The sequence below is a fragment of the Cibotium barometz genome, chromosome 3 (assembly GCF_041138505.1).
Source record: "Cibotium barometz isolate CiBa-2024 chromosome 3, ASM4113850v1, whole genome shotgun sequence".
In the NCBI taxonomy this organism is placed as follows: Eukaryota; Viridiplantae; Streptophyta; class Polypodiopsida; order Cyatheales; family Cibotiaceae; genus Cibotium; species Cibotium barometz.
In genome coordinates this window covers 58,384,865-58,391,707 of record NC_141048.1, presented here as the reverse complement: position 1 = coordinate 58,391,707, position 6,843 = coordinate 58,384,865, and positions in this window count along the sequence as shown.

The following is a 6,843-nucleotide window of genomic DNA, read 5'->3' as shown; positions in this document are numbered from 1 at the left end:
TTCATGTTTATTTATTTTGGTATAAATTTGTTTATGTAAGATTCATGTTACTAATTTGTTTACGTAAGGTTCATGCTACTAATTTGTTTCAAGTTTATGGTTTGCTCTAATTTTTGTGTTTGAGAAAAAGAATTCTCCAAGCTTTGGAGACCACTCAAGAAGAATAATTTTTGGAGAAAAATTCAAAACAAAATTTTTATGCAAGCTTTTATAGCAAACGAGGCCATGGAAATCTTTTTTGGAAACTCTTAAGGCTTCAACAAATCAAGAAATCATTGCACGGGAAGAGACAAAAGGCTGCAAGACACTGTCAAAGGTACATGTGAATTGGAAAAGTTAAATTACATGATTTTGGGGACCTTTGGACAAAGACAAAGGAGTTTTGGGCCATTGGATAAAGCTCTTCTTCACCATCTTCATCAAAACCACTCTCTTCAAGCCCAAAACCACCTTTCTTTTCCTTCTACCTCTCCAAGATCAAAAGCCATGGATGCAACTATCAAGGACTGGACATCAATTTTCTCTTCACAGAATTTCAAAAGCTTCAAAATTAGGACTTGTGACTAATCAATGGCGTAGGGCAATTTTCTTCTCATTGTTTTTCTTCCCAAAAAAAATCCCTAGACTATTTTCGTGTTTCTGTTGATTACACCTTTCCTTTAGTTGTCGGCCACGTCGCCTCAAAGCTATCTCATAAGCTTTTGTTTATTAAAAGCTTTAAAGCTTAAACACTTAAAAGCTTTTAAAGTTTTATAAGGCTTAAAGCTAATCCTTAGCTTTGGGCCAAGTTCTCCAAAGTCCATAGGCTCTCTTACTCTAGCTTTTAAAAAAAATAGTTTTCTCTAGTGACAAGAAAAATGATAAAACCAAAGGACTTTCCAAGGCTTGCTATTTTGGAGACTTACCCATGGGTTTCAAGAGCAATTGAGCTCAGGATTCTCCACATTTTGGGCTTCTTCGACATCTTTTTCTCGAGTTCTACTAAGCTCACAAAACCACTTACGGGCTTTTTGACACTTGAAGTTGTTGATTCTTACTCCGCAAAAATTGGTACAACATACAACTTCATCAAATTCGAAGCAAGGCCATAAGTATTATTCCACATATATTATTTTCTTGTTTTACTATCAAATTTTGTAATTTTATTTTTCCTTCTTCTTTCCTCATCATAACAAACCCATAACCACCTTCTATTTCGGAGCAACTCCTATCTATTCAAGCTCAATTAAATGAGGAACGAGCTAAGAGAATAGAATTTGACCACCTTGGAAGAAAATCGATCGTAAAGCTTTTACATTCTAGAATTTTGATACAAAGATAGTTTTGTCATAGATTAGCTAGCTTGATGATTATTTTACTAGGGATGAAATTTTCCAGAAGGATAAGGTTAAGTGTGTTGCAAATCATTTGGTCGAAATTGCATCATTATGGTGGAATGCAATCAAGCAAGAATGAGAAAGGCAAAAACTTGGAACGAGTTCCAAAAGCTCATCAAAAGGAATTTCTTGCCACCTTAGTACAAAGTTAAAGCACGTCAACAATGGGACATACTTTGCCAACTTGACAAAGAGATTGTACAGGTATGTGTGAACAAGTTTGGCAAATTCTCACCCAAATACAAGCCATTGAAAGAGTCAGATCGAAGGACCAAAAGTAGAAATTTGTTTTGCTGGATTGAAGCCTACTCTTAGATCAATATGAATTAACCTTATTCTCTATTGACGGCGGCTATCTCTTTGGCTTACAATTGTGAGCGACAGAATGGAGTTCCAAGGGAGAACAAACAACCTTAAGATTCTCATGCTAACAAATTTAAAAAGTTTATTCCTTTTTGTAAGTTTTATAAGCATAGCCAATGATACTAAAAGTGTTGTTTCTAACAACCATAATTGTGGTGCTAACAACAACAACAACAAAAAGGGCGATAAGGAAAAGAAGAAGTAAGATTCCATACCTAGAAATGTGCCGTGCTATAACTCTCGATAAAATGGTCAAGTCACACCCAATCGCCCAGAGAAGAAGAAGAAGAAGCAACTGCATGAGCCAACATGATATGGTGAGGATGATGACTTCTCTCTTGAGTAAGAGAGTAATTTTAAACATGAAGATATTTTCGATGATCCAAGTTTGCCTAAACCCCTTCAAAAGAAAGTTTCACCTAATATACTTCTAAAAATGAAAGGAAAAATTAAGGGCAAAGAAGTAAGTATATTGTATGATAATGGAAGTACGCATGATTTCATTTTCAAAAAGCTTGTGCATGCTCTAAGGAAGTGAAAGATGTGATTTTATCTATTGCACCATATAGATGAGGGATTTTTTGGTGAGCATTTTCTAGCGCGCGGATTCCAAAAGATTCCCTTCATCAAGAGAGAGAGGGAGGAAGAGAGTGAGAGAGAGAGACAACATTAAGTGAGAGGGAGAGGACGAGGGAGAGAGAGACAACATTAAGTGAGAGGGAGAGGAAGAGAGAGAGCGAGAGGGGGAGAGAGAGAGAAAAACATGTCAACATTACATCTTCTAAATTTAGGTTGTTGCTACCAAGTGAAAATCAAAACACATTCATTCACATACAACTTCCAAACATAACTCTTCAATCAGAACTGTTGTTAAATCTTATTATGTAAGATACTAAAAAGAAGTACACAATCTTGTTTACTTCCATGGGCTTGGAAGAAAACAATCTTGTTTACTTCCATGGGCTTGGCTTGTCCTCTGAGGTGAACGCACAAAGTAAGCGAATGGTGTTCGTTCCCTTTTACACTTCCTCAAGCAAGAGACGATTGGACGCATCATCAATAAAACCAATTAAGCTCACCACTTTGGTCTTCACTTTAGAAATATCATCATCACTACCTGGTGGATGAACATATTCTCGTTCTGGCTTAAGCCAAGAACACTCAAATATATGAAGTACAAGTACTTGCACACAAGACAAGGCTTCTTATTAGATTCTCTATTTGCAAAATTTGGACACGTACAACACGGTTTGTCTTTCACATATTTTCCAAATTATGCATCATCCCCGTGCGATTTGATCTTGAAAACTTAATGCTTGTGCTCTAGCCTTTGCACTTCCTCTACCACCCTAGCTTTAATTTTCAAAGCGGCCTTTATTTTTTTTGTCACTTCCTCTAATATCGATGTGTGGTACCTAACTCTTATGCCATTTTGCATAGATGTTGTTTCTAAAACAAAAATGCATTACAATTTGAGTTTGATGCCACGTACCAAAAGAAGGTCAGTGGCTTGCCTAAGCGAGGGAGTAGAGAGTACCATGAAAATGCAGACATGTTCGATAGGAATTACAAAGATGCCCTCAAGGAGATGGAGGTGATATTTACAAAAAGAGGACATGAGCTGAGCCAACCTCGACTGTGGTAAAGAGTTCTTCAAGAAGGTGATCTCTTACCATGGATGGGGTGAAAAGGCAAGCCAAATCACTACTCCCAAGCTAGTAGAGATGGCTCGTTGCTGACCAACATTCTTGGGCCATTCGACGCACTTCACAGCGGCTGTTTGCGCTGGGTGCTGCACAAAAGCGGAGTCGTCTACAGCGTATTCCTTTCAACGTGGCAGCAGCAATGACACTTGGCAGTGGACGTTAGAAAAGCTTTAAACGATAAGGTGCTTACATTTTACTTTGGTGTTAAAAGGGACCTCTTATTAAGAGGTTATTCACATGGGGGCTGATGGATGTTCATCTTCATTTCTTGCTTCCACATCCCTCATCGACATTGAAACTTCTCTCTTGGAAAAAGAGAAGAGGATTCTAAAGTATCCCCAACAAAAAAACCATGTATCTTCAACTCCACAAAGACCAACAATGACAACAAGAGATACAGCTATACCCTGTAGGCTTCCACCATCAAACACCGCACGAAATTGTTGAGTAGAGCTTCGAACTGGTCCAAGTTCCAATAGAGATGCTATTCCTACCAACCTCCTACAAGACTCTCAATCACCTTAGCAACCTCTACTCTGGGCAAACCCAAACCTCTTCAAGAATTTCCAACACCGCACGAAATTGTTGAGTAGAGCTTCGAACTGGTCCAAGTTCCAATAGAGATGCTATTCCTACCAACCTCCTACAAGACTCTCAATCACCTTAGCAACCTCTACTCTGGGCAAACCCAAACCTCTTCAAGAAAATCCAACGTTGGCTTCTTCCCAAAACAAAATAAAATTCAATAGCAAGCTACACAAAGCTTCTTCATCTCACCAAAAGACTCCTTGGTTCTCTCACGACTCTCTTCTCTGCAACAATGCTCTAACCCAATGCAATTCTTCTCCCCAAAGCAACTTGCAACTATGTGCTTCTCTCAGAAATCTCTCTTCCTCTATTGTGCATGAAAGTACTCTTTCTTCTTTTGGCTGGTGCCGAGAACGACTAGTTCTATTTTAGCAGGTGGCCATGCAACAACCCCTTGTTCCAAAGGGTGTAACCATACTCGATGCATTTTTCTTATTCCTAGAGTTAGGGTGGACACATTTATTGGGTAGATTCCTTGGAAAAACAAACCTATCGGCGCCTCTCCAGCTTCCAAGCGTGCGGTGTCTGCATAACATTGCCGCCTTGTCCCTTACCAGAACAGAAGTCGTCAACGCCAAGATTTCTTTTGCAGGAAGCTGTGCAGTTCCCAGGCGGCTTACGTTAAATTTTGGGGTACCACGATACGTGGCACCCCGCGGGCCTGATCACCCGATCAATGGGGCTGATGACGGGCCCATCTGTAGGCATGTGTCCAAGGACCTAGGTTCAAAATCCCAGCAAATGCACGGACATATGGACATGTGTCTATACCTCTTTTGCACCACGGTCTAGACCGAGGCGGTCACCAGCTAGGTGACCACCCGTGCTGGGGCCTACCAGGTGGTGCCACGTATCCTGGCACCCCGAAATTTAACATAAACCCTCCCAGGCGCACCACCACCACAATTTAACATAAACCCTCCCAAGCGCACCACCACCACAACTGTTGGCTGATTGGAGCTTCTCTGGCCATCCACTAGAAATCTTTACTCCTCAATGTTGGCAGAACCTTTCTTCCCCATCCGAGAAGACGTGGAAAAACTGGCCGTGACAGTAGAGGGAGAGCTCAAAGCAACTTGGCCTCATATCACACCTTCAGGCCCTCTCCAAATGCAGCTCAAAGACTCGCAGATCAACGAAAGAAGATGCTGGAACGTATAAAGGTATGCCTTTGCGACGCCATAGCCTAGACCAAGCTGAGAATGCTTTCATGCGAAGCACCAGCCCCCAATAGTGCAGCACCGCTGGCCGAGTTCTTTGAGCATCTTAAAACTATATGGCACAACGATGAGCAGGTTCGTAGATCTCACAAGTGATCGAGAAAGTTTTGCTAGTCGAGTTAGGTCCATGAAAATGATGCAGGCCAGGCCTACTTCCTTCAGCAGCAGCAGTAAGGTGATACCATGAGTCATGGCGTTGGATATGCCAGCAAAGGCAAGGTTAGAATGCTCTAAACATGTGTCATAGTCTATAGATCTCTATAGAGGCATTAAAGTACCTGCTGCTGATAATTTGCTCAAAAAGAGTTTGGACATTATGGTCACAATGTATGCATGATGTGGTGCACTTGGAAAAGTAAAAGAATTGTTTGATATGAATAAGACAAAGGATGTATTCTCTTTGACTACAATAGTTGTCGGATATGCCAAGATGTTGCATAATTTGATGCGCTTTCAAAAGCAAAATAATTTCTTGATATGTATAAAGGCAAAGATGCATTTTCCTAGGCAGGTTGCAGCACTTATCCTAGGTTATGCATAGCAAGGCATGATGCTTTCAAACAGATGTGAGAATGTAAGATGCAGCTTGTTGTGACATTATCACGTGTCTGGGTGGATGCCTATATTAGAGGTGTTGTTCTTGCAAAAGCACATCAAGTGCATGATGGGCATCATGTTGAAATTGTTGCTTTCCACTTGTGCCTGAGTAGATTTATGTAAGTGTGGTGCTGCCAGATAATCCATGACAAAGAGCTCTTCTTTGCAATGACAAGGATACCACTTCGATGGCCTTACTCAGGCCTTTAACTACAAATAATGATGTGTACGGAGGCACTATAGAACATGATGATTGAGGGATTCTCCCAAATGCCATAATCTTTACGTTTGCAAGAGTTGATGGCAGCATAGCAACGGCTAAGATTATGAGATTGCTAGACAAAGGTTGTTGGCATGTATCCTTGGCATTGCGTTGTATTTTACGGCATGGTCAAGCGGCTGTGAGCTATTTTGAATGGATTCAGTATGAGGGCTTCAATTATGAGATTGCTCTGAGCTTTTTTGCCAAGTGCGGTGGATATGTGTGCCAAGTGCACTAAACACGATAAGCCCAACAAGTGAAAGGTGAGCAAACAATGAAGTGTTTTGAATGGATCCAATGTGAGTATCCATGTGTGACAGATGTTTATTTGTCTTTTCCTTTGCAAAGTTGTCTTTTTAAACAAGGTGCATAGCTCCTACCCATCGAAGACGGGTCACGCCACTAGTACATTAAATGATATAATAGAACAATGGTTTCACCCAAAAAAAAAACGTTTGTGTGTGTGTGTGTGTATGTGAGGGTCAGCTTGGGTTATGGGTTTATAGTTTTTTTCGGGTGGTGAGGATTAGTCGTGGAGCATTCTTGAGATGATCAAGGGCTTGTGGGTACCCTAGGTTGTTGGAATATTTGTCATGTGAACATGCTCTATGGGAATGTAATCTTGAGAGATAAGTTAGAGTGGTGCACGGGACTTATCCTCACCTACAAGAAAGAGGGATCGTAGCCTTAGGCTCATATGTGACGGCATAAGGTAGCTTTTGTATAAGCTG